This window comes from Phoxinus phoxinus (assembly GCF_949152265.1).
Source record: "Phoxinus phoxinus genome assembly, chromosome: 8".
NCBI classification, from domain to species: Eukaryota; Metazoa; Chordata; class Actinopteri; order Cypriniformes; family Leuciscidae; genus Phoxinus; species Phoxinus phoxinus.
In genome coordinates this window covers 7,233,620-7,248,963 of record NC_136883.1, presented here as the reverse complement: position 1 = coordinate 7,248,963, position 15,344 = coordinate 7,233,620, and the positions used below count along the sequence as shown (strand labels likewise).

Below are 15,344 nucleotides of genomic sequence, written 5' to 3'. Positions count from 1 at the left end.
ATCGTGTGCACATTACATATTACGCCTTTAACATTAGAACTGTATCAAGAATTGCAGGACACCAGTGGGTTACTGAAGCAACACTGACTTCTTGTACACTCAGCGCAGTATCTAATGAGCTAGGTCAAAGTTGATAGTCAGAACAAAAGCGGGTCCTAACAGGTAGTGAGTGTTTGACGTTTGTAGACAGCTGGGCTATTATAGCGAAATGCTGACGCAGGTCTGGCTCCTCTAAGGAGACCTCTCTATCAGGCTCTTAAGAGTTCCTTTTATTAGAGCCGCGGTCACTGACTGATGCTATCAGAGCCGGAGGACACACTACAGCAAGAGAGGGGGAGTCAGACAGATGTACTCCATTTGAGATAGCCAGACCCTGGGTGAATGGGCCACTGCAGAGGCAACAACAGGTTGGGTACATTTCTAGAATGGTTTGCCAAACATGCTGGAGTGTGTTTGCTTCACTGTTGAATATATATATATATATAGATAAGAATGACTTACAAGATAATTTAAACACTTAACCATATTCATAGTAACCAATCACTGCCCTGTGATTTTAGGGATAAAGGGAGAGTAACACTGTGATTTGTTGTTAGAAATGTTTATTGTTCAATCGTTAGTCCGTTTATTTATTTAAATAGCACCTTACAGGCTACATGCTAGTTCCAACATGCTGTACATTACAATACAAAACAAAAGAACAACAAGTTAAAACATAAAAACATCCATGTACTAATACTAAAATGCCAAAGAGAACAAATATCAAGCGTAGTGTTAGTTCTGGCAGGTCACGTTAGTCAAGCTCGCATCAGCTGACTCTCAGCTTATCCACGTCTACCTATAGGAATATGACGCCTATCACCGTATACATATATAAGCTCCTTCAGTATCAGCAGCTATCGCGTTTCTCAGGGGCGAATTACCCTCCTCCATCCCCAGCTCCTCCTGTCTCCAGTCAGGATTTGGCATTCTGATTCCCATTGAATCAAAATAAATTCTCGAATTACGTTGTACTTTAAAATCTTGAGTCAAACATATTTGCATACATTCATGCTGGTTCTGTTCTGTTTACCCCAAGGGGAGTTATTGCTGCTCTCCCTGCTATTATCCATGCTAGGCTGCATGGATGCGCAGGGAGTTCTTGCCCAGAACGGAACCATACCGTCAATCCAAACTGTATGCTAATTGTCAATCATATTTGACGATAGTGGTCCTGACAGAAATTATTTCATGCGGTCCTTAAAAACATTTAAGGAAGATAACATCCAATGGTAGATTATTCCACAATCTTGGACCAGCAACAGAGAAAGCACGATCACCCTTTAATTTGAGACGCGCACAGTTAAAAGTTAAAATAAACTTGTTCGACACCAGGACGGAAGGGTTAATAAGCACAAGTATGTGAAGTGCTACAAAAACATATATCAGAATCATATACTGTATCCTAAAATGTACTGGTAACCATCCTAAAAAGGATAACAATGGAGTAACATGATCCGTTTCCCCAGCATTCATTAACAACCTTGCAGCATTTTGTACTAGCTGCAAGCGAGCAACATATGTTTGGCAGGTCCCAACATAAAGAGCACTACAATAATCTAGATGGGAAAAAATATAAGCATGGACAACTCTTTCTAGGTCACTGGCCTACAGAATTGGTTTCCATTTGGCTATTGCCCTTAAATGAAAGAAGCAATTACGAACCACCGTCTTTATCTGTAGGGCAAATATGATAGATGAGTCAAAAATGACTCCCAAGTTCTTTACTTGCCCCTTCCATGGGCCTAAGTTATCGTTTACCATCTGGCTACAAGTTGTGCGACCAAAAATAATAACTTCTGTTTTGTTTTCAACAATGTTTTCAGCCATCCACAGCTTAACTTCCTCCAGACACTTAAAGGATAATTCCGGTATTTAACACCTTGAGTCTATATTGTAGTTTGTTTTGGATGAACAAGAGTGGTGGACAACATTTTTTTGACAATGGTTCCTCTCTCGAGTTTTTGACTATAAAAGAATTGGCCATGGACCCATTTAACATTGGAGTCAATGTGCATGTCCGAAAATGTCATTAAAACAGCCAATAATGTTCGTTTTCAAAACTGTGCAACTCACCGAGTGATTAGTGATGTTAGTTGATGTTCCAGAAACAAAAAGTGTTGCGAAATACAGTTTCTGTCGTGTTTTATTCGTCATTTTCGAGCACTCAGTCCTTCAACAGAATTCAACGGGATTTTACAAAATGACGAATAAAACACGACAGAAACTGTATTTCGCAACACTTTTTGTTTCTGGAACATCAACTAACATCACTAATCACTCGGTGAGTTTTGTAAACGAACATTATTGGCTGTTTTAATGACATTTTCGGACATGCACATTGACTCCAATGTTAAATGGGTCCATGGCCAATTCTATTATAGTCAAAAACTCGAGAGAGGAACCATTGTCAAAAAAATGTTGTCCACCACTCTTGTTCATCCAAAACAAACTACAATATAGACTCAAGGTGTTAAATACCGGAATTATCCTTTAAGGAGTATGGCATTGGAATCCCTACTGGGTCTCAACTGCAAGTAGACTTGAGTGTAATCTGCATACAGATGGTAAGAAATACCATATACTTCCTAAAAATAATTCCCAAAGGGAGCATGTACAATGAAAACAGGACTGGACCCAAAATAGACCCTTGTGGGACACCACAGGTAATAGGTGCTGGAGCAGAGAAATAGTTAACAATCTTCACTGAAAAGGATCTACATTCCAAATAAGAGGCAAACCATTTTAAGACCGTTCCCTGAATACAGACAAACTGAATCAAACAAACATGTGTCATGTATATAATGTGATTTTTTTAAACTACATTAGCAAGCATGTTAGTTAATGAAAACAATAGTTCTATTTGAAATAGTTATAGGAAACAAACATGTATTAATCTTAATTTTAACCAACGTTTCTAACCAACCTCATTAACCAACGTTAACTAATGGAACCTTACTGTAAACTGTTTTATTAATATTTATTTAGTATTATGTCATTCATTTTAAATAATAGTGAATATTAATTTAATATAAATAGTTTAGAATGCAATCCATTATTGCTTTTACATTACACTAATGATAATATTTTTTGTTGTACAGTAATGATATTTGGAAAACAATACCTAACCCGAATTCTAAAGTAAGTACATGTTGTTAATTAATATTACTTATTTGTGTAATTACACCGTAATCTTAAAATGTGTAACCTGATATTATTATGGATAAATGTGTTTAATTGTCCCTAAAAAATAAATAAATGTATCAATACAAACAAACCTTCATGGTCCTTAAAAAATAAGCTGAATTTTCAGAATTTTCTTTCTTTTGATTTTGGGATGAGTTCCGCTTAAAAGGTTTTGGTGATATTCACCCTAGACGCTTGTGAAAATAATGTTAAATGTTATACGTACATTGAAAGGTTGAGATCTAGTGGGCAGACTCTTCAAAGCATACCCACACACTTGATTGTCCTTGTCAAGTGTAGCAATAGTGAAATCATAAAAATGGAAGGCAGAGGACTAATAGTATGATTGAAAGTGATGTGGAAAGAGAAAATAACAGATGTGAGAAAGAGGGAGAGAGACTGAAAGAAAGAAAGAGAGTGCAGGCCAAGCCCAGTGCAACAAACAATCAGTGCTGTCAGCTTTAAACAACTATCCTTCCATGCAACAGCCTGGCCAGATCAAAAATCAATGGGCAAAAAATGGACTCAGCAAAAACAAATTAACTGTATCAGCCATTCAGGCACTCTTTGTAAACTTGATAAAACAACTCAAATCCTTTGAGAAAACAGCAAATACACATAAAGATGAAGTCAGCACCTCATGGCTAACAATATGAACACACACACACACATACTCAACCCAGGCTCAATGAAAAACATGCTTATGTTGACATTTCGGCAAACATTTTAGGTTACACTTTATTTATATAGTCCACTTTAGAAATTATAATAACTATAAGTAACTTTGCAACTACATGTCAACTAACTCTCATTTGAGTATTAGTAGGCTGTAGTACACTGTCAGATGGTTAGGGTTAGGTGTTAGGGTTCGGGTTAGGAGAACAAGTTGACTTGTAGTTGCCATGTTACTTATAGTCAGTAAAATATTAGCTGAGATGCCGAGCAAGTTTATTAAGTCAGAAAAGCCATACATGGAGCTGGTTATGTGATGCAAACATCAACATGTATTAGTTTACAAATCATGCACTATGGCAAAAAAAAAGTTTTGATATCATAACCACAAATGTTTGCGAGTAACTGTGCAAAAATATCTCTTTATTTATCTCTTTATAATCTACCCCAGAAATCAAATCGTTGTGCAAATTGTGTTTTTCGTTTACAGACAACATTGTGTCAAAATGACCCCCGTTCACACCGATCCACGGAAATTGCAAGTATTGGTGATGACACTTTGTAAAGAAACACTTTGTGCCTATAGACTGAACAGATCACACATACACATTACAACCCCATTTTCACAAATTAGCGTTTTTGTAGTTAACACTGAGATGGATAACGGTATAGTTTTCAAAGCCGTTTTCAAAAGTTTCCGTTTTCAGGCCCCCAAAATGCCGTTGTCGTTTAAATGAGTGTCCATAACGCATTAAGATTTTTAGTTGAAAACGATGTTGTGTAAAAGGCCTCTTAACCCTCTGAGGACGAATTGGGCGGTACCGCCCAAAATGGCATACTTTTACAAATGTGCAATTATCTTCAAAACTATTAATGATAGAGAGGTGCGGTCTTTTTTGCCGTCTTCCTCAGATTCCGCTGAAAACAGTGGTATCCCGTTTATATTATACACACGCTTCGCTGTTGCGCAATACCACTGCATAAAAAGGCCAATGAAATCGATGTTGTTAGGCAAATTCCACCAATGGAAAAATTGCCGCTGGGAGGATTTTTTTTTTACCCAATCAGAGGAAGGTTACCAAGACGTATTCTAGCCAATCAGAGGACTCTGTAGCCTTCAACATGTACAAACAAACAGCGTCATGTGGACGGAGAATGAGACAGATAGCGAACGGAGCGGAGTAGCTATTACAGAACGCACAGAGATCTATATAAGAGAGAGACAGAATAACTTAAATAGCATTATTATTGTATTGTTTTAGCACTTTTATGATGGCAAGCAGTAAGATTTACGGCAGAACAAGCTCTGGAACAGTTAGTGGAAAGTAAATCTTGCAGGTTGTGAGTGTGTGTCTGTTCTTCAGAGCAAGCAGGTCTCATTTAGTTCGAAGCAGACAGCTTTTTCACGCCTGGGACTGTTTGTAAAAAAAGTTCCTTTCATTGTTCTTAACACATTTGATTGAACAATTACAAATGTCTGTCAAGCAAAGGGTTTGACAAATATTTCTTTGGTTCAAAAACTGTTCACTATTGTTGTGTGAGGTGTGATTTTCAGTAATAAATGACAAAAATCTAATTTTCATTTTTGAAATTCTCTCGATTATTGTACATTTTTCACTCATACTTCCTTTATAAACACATTACATGCATGCTTATGTTAGCTTAGGGTCTTCTGAATCCATAGATACCAAACACATGGTGTTCCATCTCCATTACATATGGTTTATAAGCCCAAATGTAAAAATAGAGAAAACGGACCAAAAAGGGCTTAGTCCCCTGAGGGTTAAGGCTCCGATATACTCACGGCAAAGTTATTTTTTTTCATTCTTCGTTTTGGGGTAAGATGAACTTCGAAATACATGACCAGCGATATACTGTTATTGAACATCTAATGTTTAGATGACTGTAAATATGTGCTGCACGCTTTCCTCTCAAAAACAATATAAACACAAAAAATTAGAAAACAGCAAGCATTTAAGAAAAAATAAAGCATCTGATCATAGCAACGTGGATATGTTTGCAAGAGCTCTGCAATTCGGCACTCCAGTAAAGTCACGTCACGTTTATATAGCTAGTTGTACAATAGATCAAGGACCTTTACCGTACGACATATATCAAACATGAAAAACTGTGTCAGTGTCTCGTTTCATCAGAGGAACAACTTCATTTCTTACTATAAAGCAGCTCTCCAGTGTGTTCATGATTTCACTCGTGCACGTCTCACCTCAACGGACTGAACAGGAGAAATGAAGCGGAAAATATTTTCACGTGAAAGAAGGCGGAGCCTCCGCTCACGCCTACATATTACGTATTCGTCACAGACCAATGGTAGTTCAAAGGTGTTTCGATCTCCCAAACGAACTCCAAACAAACTTCATTTTGGCCTGATTTGGTTAGAAATGACGTCACGTCAGTTCGTTCTTCAATTCCGCATGAAGTATATCGGGGCCTTTAGGGTGAACTAGAGTATATCTTTAATTCTAGTCAATTCTTTGTGGCCAATTAAAGTTTGACACCACATTGACGGCAGTGAGCTAGACTACTTAGCACTGCTCTTTGCTTGCAAGCTGTTGTTTTGACATCTGCTGAATAAAATGTTTCATTTGTATGCTTTCTTTTCTGTAAGTCACTCATGCCACCTGCTTTAGAAATGGTGGTCAGGAAGTTTGGAAATTTTAAATGTAAGGAAACAAAATAAACTCGCAAGCTCCCGAAACTGAAAGTCCAGGGCATTGTTACTTTGTAGAAGGGTATACTGGGCTAAAAATACTGGGCTAGAAGTCAGATTCATTCCAAACACATTTTTCGAGGGAATTGAAACCCTCAGCTTGATATCTGTTTCGTGTTGCTCCTTGTGCAAAAGGTGGTTATGCCCGGATGGTTTTGAATAATCAACATCAAGGCATTTTACACAACATTATCTCTGCCTTAGCAGATCCCGCTCTGTGTTGTTTGTTCACATTCGCACAGCAATTTTTACAGCCAGAGTGGAGCCGGAGCGTGTTTGTTTGTTCGCATGCGGGGAGCGGAAACGTGAAGTCTAGCTCAGGTTGAATAAACCCCATCTCCGATAAAATCAAGCCTGCGTGATATTATATCAGAGAGGCTGTAAAGTTGTTTCTCCCAGGACAAGTCAAAAAACAATTTAACGTGATCTTTGCATGGATTTATGTTGTTTTAGTAAAAACCATGCAGACCTTGTTTTTCTCCCCATTCATAAGTTGGCCTAAACGGCATTATTTCTTAATTAAGTTTCAGTATCTGTTAATAATACAGGGATCAGCAAGGCTGGCAACAAGATTCTTCAAATTTGACAATTTGGGATGTCCTTTCACATAATAGATGAATTACTAATTTATGTTTGAATACATTTCTCTAAACAACTTTTTCTTTTTCAATTATTATAATATTTTTTTTAAAGGGGTCATGACATGGTTTTTTTTATTTCATTATTATGTTCCCTTAGGTGCAAATATAGTATTACTATAGTTTTTTTTACAAAAAACTTTTAAAATGTAGTGATTTATGACCTTTTCCCACCCTGTTTCTCATCCTCTGATTCAAACAGTCTGTTTTGGGGGTGTTTCCCCTTTAAGAGTTCAGTGTTAACGCCCACTGTTATGATTGGCTAACGTCAGTGCCTATGCATCAATTATTAACGCCCCCAGCCAGAACATTTGCGGATTCGGCGCAACTGTTTAATAGCGGGTGATGCATGCGAAGCGATGGCTCTTGCAATGATAAAACCTTATTATGTTTGAGCCGGAATCAGAGGAAAATGAACCATCACCACAACAACGAAGACTGGATCAGCCCGTGTCCACATGGAAAGTGAAACTATTTTGAATTAATAAAAAAAAATTAACCCGAGACACTTGAAAACGGATTAGCTAACAGTTTAACATTATTTAACTAATTCCAATGAAATGATAGGGTGTACCACGGACAAAAATGCATGCACAGGCCATATTTGAAGATGCAGCATTGATAAAGGCAACATTTTTAATTTTCTATCACATGTAGGCCTACTAGAAAGGCGACATATTTTCAAGATTCTCTTATACAAATGTGTTTATATTAGCCATGGTAAAAAGTAAGTTTGCGTCGTCGTTGTTGAGCCCAGAATATTCGGCACGGACTTATCTTTGAGCAACAGTTTTCTGGCAAAGCCAAGCATCATATTGGGATTTTTTCCTCAAAACAGTCATCCTTAAACAAACGCTTAAACTAACACTGCCGTGACTGGGACGTCCGCAAAAAATAAAGTGCATCCATTTTTTCCCTGACGACTGGATCTTTCAGCGTATTTAAAAAGTAGTTTAAAGTTTTAAATACATTACTTACAGTTTGCGTCGTCGATGTTGAGCCCAGAATAGTCGGCACGGACTTATCTTTGAGCAACAGTTTTCTGGCAAAGCTCAAAACATTCATCCTTCAAATGTACAGAACAAACGCTTAAACTAACACTGCCGTGACTGAGACGTCTGCAAAAAATAAAGTGCATCCATTTTTCCCTGACGACTGGATCTTTCGCAGCGTATTCAAAGATGTTGTTTGTCCACAGCCAGGAACAGCACATCTGCGGCGTCGTAATCTCCCTGTACACAGACCCACTCGCTGTCTGTCGACTGAACACTTGTGAGGCGCGCAGCGCGCGGGCGCGACAACGATACGAAATGAGCGTAGTTGTCTTGCGCTTTAAGCGTAGTTGTCTTGTGCTGGAGGCGGTCATATGCAAACACTGGTACGTCACTTCGTACCGTGACGTCACTTCTTACCATGGATCCAGAACGAGCTGTATTTAGAGCTTGATTAAATAAATGATTCGTTTATAATGGGGAGGACGTCTTAAGCTATGAAACTTGCAGGACGTTTTAATGGTACAAAGACCTCTTATATACCATAAGATCAAGGCAAACTTGGTTTCTCATGTCATGACCCCTTTAAATATTAGATATTTAAAATATACACTACTGGTCCAAAGTATTTTATGCTCATTAAAAGACAATATATTTGATGAAAAATACAGTAAAAACAACAATCCTGTGAAAAAAATAATACTATTGAACAGAACTGATGTGAATTTTAATTTATTTTAAAATGTATTTTATTTCTGTGATGCAGAGCTGAAAAGTTTAAGTGGAATTACTAAAAACCTTTTATTCTAAAAAAAATATTTAAATTATTTTATTATTATTATTTTTTATAATTATATAAAAAAATTAAATAAATATTAAATAATTATACAAATATTTATAAAAAATATGTATAAATATAATATATAAATACAATATAATATACAAAATACAATGTATACAAATATAAAAAATATAATAATTATAATAATTAGTCATTATTTTTTGTATAATGACTAAAAAAAAACTTTTAGTCTTCAGTGTCACATGAACCTTCAGAAATCCTTCCAATGAGCACAGTTATTCATTATTATAGGATCTTACTAATAATAAATAATAATTATTATTAATGCTGAAAACATTAATACTGTTTTTGTTTCTTAATAATTTTGTGGAAACCTTGATCTTTTTTTTTCAGGATCCTTTGATGAATAGAAAGTTCCAAAAGGACATTTATTTGAAATAGAAATATTTCGTAACATTATAAATGTCTTACTAAAGTAATTCAAAAGTAATTCATACTGGACCATGTACCGATTCCATTTTAAAACTCACTTCCTAAAATCCAAATTGCATCATTTTTGCTACTTCAGTTCACATTTAATTAAAATTCTAGAACTAAACTGGTATTAAATGGCCTTCTTAAATGAATTCTGAATATAGCGCACACCCTGGCTGGCACATCCCACTGCTCAGCGGGGTTGTTCTCAAGTTCTTTGCTTTTGAGGGTTTGCTGGAGGCCTCGTGTATTTTTTTCACCAACTGTGGTGAGAGAACAGATAACTGTGATAAATGCTGAGAACATTCATTACTGATGATAAAAAACAACAAGTATCTTTATCAAAGTAGTACTTTTCCCAAAAGAGACAGAAAGAACTAGAGAGAAAGTGAAAGAGAAAGAAAGAGGGGCTTATTTAATTAAAATGTGCACAATTTTGCAAGGGTGTTACTGTATTATGTCATAATAACAGCTTGTGATTTGCTAATTACACTTTATGACTGAATTTAGTAATTGCATTTAGTATAACACTATCATATTTATTTGCACCGATTGCTTTGTTTGAAGGGAAATGCAAACGGACATACCAAAGCAAAATACTATAATAATTTAAAGGGATGGTTGAGTATGATTTAATTTTTCTAACTTTAGTTAGTGTGTATAATGTTGCTGTTTGAGCATAAACAACACCTGCAAAGTTACAACGCTCAAAGTTCAAAGCAAGGAAGATATTTGCTTTTAAAGAAAAGGACTACAACAAACGGCAGGTTGGGACTAACGTTACACGACGACATTCCTCAAAGTACATTTGTGAGTCAGCTCAAACATTAGCATCCATCTTTTCACATGCAATAGAAAGTCACTCTGTGTGCATCTCACAACAGTTCCTATACGAGCGATTTATAGATTACCATGACAGAATATGCTAATTGAAGATAGTTAACTCCACATCAGCAACAAATTCATCAACTAACCATTCAGAGACGTCCTGTTGCTTCTACATGTTGTCACTTCTTCTTGAGTCTCTCCATCTTTGTCTGACTCCGTTTTAACATTAAAGGCAGAACAGTTTCTGTCATTTTAGTGTGTCTGCGTGAGGTAATCGCAGCTGCTAACACACATGAGCTCTTGAAACCCCGCCCCCTGCAGCAGCTCATTTGCATTTAAAGAGCCAGGCACAAAAGTTTTAGCAAACCCTCAAAAAGTGCCAACTTTAACATGCTATATAAAATTATCTGTTGGGTATTTCGAGCTAAAACCTCACACACACACTCTGGGGACATCAAATATTTATTTTACATCTTGTGAAAAGGGCATTTTCCCTTTAAGTCATGGTTAAAGAAAGAACAATCCCCAAACAATCTCTGTGCAATCACGTGAATTAGTGTTCCTTTGTGAAGTATACAGTACATGTAATTTTTTTTAAATGTTTGGATAGACACTAAAACATATTTTTCACAACTGAAATACCCAATATTTGTAAATTAGACTAATACATGTAAAGCAATGCGTTCTCCCTGTATGCAGAGTAAAACTAAATCTTAAATGCTAAACAAGTATGAAATATAAGTGAAACATGTTTTACTCTGTGTATGTTAAAATACAAATTAGTGTTCTCATAGTTAACTACGATTTTGTTAAAAGTGATAAAACTGATCTAACATCTAATTATTAGATGAAAAACTACTAGAATTACTAACTTAAAACTAAAACTGAAATTAACTATTTAGCATTAAAAAAAAAGTTGAATAAAAAATTACAAGAGCACACAAAATATTAATAAAAAAGTATTAAAAAAATAAGTTAAACTAATAAGATCACACTGGTTATAATAATTTAGAGTTGAGCTAAAACAAATTGTCAGATGTGCTTTTTGTATGTCAGAAAGCATGAAATGTCTGTGAACTGTTGAAAGACTTGTGTGTAAAGTAAAGGGAAACTCTTCAAAGGTTACTTCATGGTTTCAAGGACATGTATGAGATAAATGTTTTACACTTATCTTGTTTTTGCCTAATACTAAATATTACAAAATACTTTTTTTCTCTCTATGGTTTCTTAAAGGAATGATTTTATAAATGTGTCTCTCAACCAGACCGTATATATTCTCTTTGAAGTTCACTCAAACTAAACCATTAAATGCATACAGGGAGTATATTCTAAAATAAAATAACACAAAATAAAATTAATACATTTCATTAGTTAAAGATCACCAGCCTCCAACATATAATTTATAATTAATTTGTATAGAGGAGAATCTCTTTTCACAGTATTCCCCAAAATAAAAGGAATGTTCAAGGTTAAATTAAATTAAGTTAAACTTTATCGACAGCTTACAAAACAAGACTAGACAATGTTGTCCATCAGTTTTTAAACAAACAAACAAATAAAAAAATAGTAGTATTATGTATGCAGTTACAGTGGACGTTGTTAATGCATGAGCAGGAATCTGTCCGTCTAGATCAGTAGTTCCATCAAAAGGATTATTTAAACTTTATATCTCAAATAACACTTTTTTTCTTTGCATGGAATAATTCAGTTCAACAAAAATACTATGAAACCCAATGGAATGATGATATTTCAGAAGATATGTCATGTTTAATGTACAGTTATGTGGTCCGATATTTTGGACCAATGATATTTCACTGTGGGCAGTTGAAGCAGGTTTGGTTGAAATTCAGTCACTTTTACTTTCTAAGTACACAAAATGGACACAACCTCATCTCTTTTTTTTTTGAGTCTGTGAATTGATTGTCATTAAGCCATTAAGGATGACCAGTGACAGCATGCAGGAGATGAAGATAAATAACAGAGGGTAACAGAGAGCACTTTGTGAAAGGCTTCAACATTAGAACCTGAAACGCAAAACTTACAGAGCTATTTGTGCGATCCTTAACACTCCATTTGCTTCAATAGAGCTGCCAGGCACAATTTTCTGGAAGACATTAGGAACACGATTGTCAATGGATTCCCTAAGACAAACATAGATGACTCAGGTATCCTCCTTTAGTGTCAGACAAAAGACGCTTGTGTATGCACGCACGCGCACACACACACACACACACACACACACACACACACACACACACACACACACACACACACACACACACACGGTGTATGTATAAATATATATAAAGCAAGCAATTTGTTTTTCGAGGACACTTCCTGTAAACCATATTTACATTGTAATACTCATGGCATTATTCACATTTGTGTCATCATTCACGAAGAACTGGGTGCAACCAGACATGGGCAGTATTTCAATTAAATGTATTTTAAATACGCATTTAATTACTTTAGTGTATTTTGTAATTTGTATTTTGCAGGTGTGGAAAAAATAAAATGTAGTTTGTAACAAAATATTTTGAGGGAGTGTATTTAGAGTATTTCAAATACTTAAATACTTAAGAAAAATCACCATATGCTTATCACCATAGTAAATGATTTTGCCATATTTTCGGTCTGATGTTGCTCCGATGGTCTGATCAAGCTGCTCTTCGTGAGATTCAACACCACTCTGCCATCATCAGCACCAGTTGAGCGTCTATTTTCTTTTGCAGGCATTGCAAGGGGATTAACTCCTGAATTATTGGAGAAGTTGGTTGTACTTAAAAACAACTAGCCTAAATGACAATGGTTTAGTTTTCTCTTGTGTAGCATAGTTGTGTTATTGCTACTATTTCTGTTATTGACCTTTCAATAAAGTTCCTCATTAAAGCTGTTTTCCCCTCCCTTAGCTAGCCTGGCTCCGCCCTCCTACGTACTTCCGCTCAATTTTTATTTTCCTTCAGTACTACGTCTGGGATTGTGGTGTATTCTTGGGTTTTCTCCAGGGGGGCAGTGTTCCGGAAGACATTGAAGCTTCCCCGGCCACCGCCATTGATTAGCGGACCCCCACCTGCTGTTAGCATTCCATTGACTCCCATTCATTTTGGCATTTCTTTGACAGCACATAACTTTACATCTGAGGCGTTTAAAGACTCCATTATTTATTTCTAAAGAAACTCGACAATGTATAAAAGGCTCCATTACCTTGTATCTTGCGTTATGGCCCCATAGGAGCAGTTTTTGTAAAAATAGGCTAACGATTGCGTCATAACCACTCGACTCTCTGTCGCACCGTAGAGAAATTACCGTATAGACCGTCGGAGAAGCTCACAGGCAATCGGGGGGACGTGGAGGCATAAAGTCTGATAAAGTCAAGGCAGAAGCCCATAGAGAGTGATAAGTTGCTCCTGCTGCTAGCTCATGGACAGCTAATGCTCGCTCTCTCAGTCTCTGTGAGATTCGGAAGGGAATGATTCAGATTTCTCTCGGCTCAGCTACTAGAAGACTGACAGCTGTCAGACAGGTTGCTCACGTCACATCTACGTCGTCAAGCTCAGTTTGAGTCTGCGCAGTTCGCTCAGCAATCAGAAAGTGAGTGCTTCTAATTGACTTCACTTTTCTCCTTTCTCTTTTAAGATTATTGTGGGAGTATTTTTGTATTTTCAAAATACTAATTACTTGTATTTTATTTAAATACATTTTTCACATTAGTATTTTGTATTTTATTTTGTTATATTTCATGAGCCAGTATTTGTAATTTGTAACAAAATAGTTTTTGATGTAGTTGTGCCCACCTCTGGGTGCAACACACAATATAATACTACTATATTCAGAGTCGGTAAAACTGAGCAACATCATGGAAATCCCAGTTTTCTATTTGACCCGTAAGTACAAAACAAGTTCATTAGAAACAATGCCATCACAAATGTATTAATTTTGTCAAAAAAAAAAAAAAAGTTCCTTCTAATACATTTTGAATCTACTTCGCACCATTGGTTTATTTTGAGTGGGATTCAAATAAGCAATTTCAGAGCAAAGCATTTAGATTAAAGCAAATATTGTCAAAAGTCAGAAAATATATGGAGATGTAGGGCCCTATCTTGCACCCAGCGCAATTGACTTTGTACACCGACGCATGTATCATTCCTATTTTGCACCCGCGCACAGCGGACTTTTCCCTCCACAGACGCATGTCGGTAAATTAGGGAATGAACTTGCGCTCGCGGGGGCGGTTCAGCGCAAAGAGGAGGCGTGTTCCGGCGCAAAACTCCCCTGATGCTATTTTGCAGTTTTAGAAAGCAATTGCGCCACTGACCAGGAAAAAAACAGTCTAAAGACAGTGGCGCGTTGCGCGTTAGTGATATGGTATTTTAAGGGCGCGTGCTTGGCCATAATGTAGTGTGTTAACGCGCATCCACTTTGATTCTCTAATATAAACAGACACAGCAGTTTTCATTTTTGCAAATCATACATTATTACAAGGAAAAATATTAACACATGAGGAAATCATTGTTGTGTCCGTGAAGATGTGGAAAAGATCTATCTAGATTTTTTAAACAAAAATCTAGATTAGGCTACACATTTACCCAAAAACGCCTGTTTAACCGAAGCTAATTTGGGTGGGTTTCTCCCATCATCCACAATGTCACTTCTCTGTGTTTTACGGCCCTGACGAGAGCGTCGGTCTCCTCGGCTGTGAACCGCTTCTGGCGTGTGCCTGGCAAATCCGCCGTTCTAATAGCAATCCGCCATGGAACAAGCGTGCCGGCTCTTAAAGGGAATGTGAGAGGACGCTCTGATTGGTTTATTTCACGTTACGCCCAAACCACACCTATGAATAATGAAGCTACTTCAGACCAACGCATTTTAGATTTGCGCCAGGCGCAAGAGGCATTTATCCCGCCAGGAAAATAGCAACAGCGCCGGGATCCGCCCACAAAGTTACTTGCGCTTTGCGCTTTGACACTTGCGTTTCAGATCGTTAA

The 15,344-nt window shown here is 36.7% G+C and overlaps 1 protein-coding gene across 3 annotated transcripts in view; it reads right to left on the bottom strand.

The window, feature by feature from the left end:
• cntn5 (contactin 5) overlaps positions 1-15,344 on the bottom strand; it is a 314,849-nt gene that overhangs the window by 167,458 nt on the left and 132,047 nt on the right. The window contains exon 1 of one of the 3 annotated variants that reach the window (XM_079621553.1): positions 10,506-10,629. The exons of the other annotated variants lie outside the window; for them this stretch is intronic. The gene's annotated coding sequence lies outside the window, so the exon portion shown is untranslated. Of the gene's footprint in view, positions 1-10,505; positions 10,630-15,344 lie in introns of those variants that run through there. 3 annotated transcript variants of the gene reach the window in all.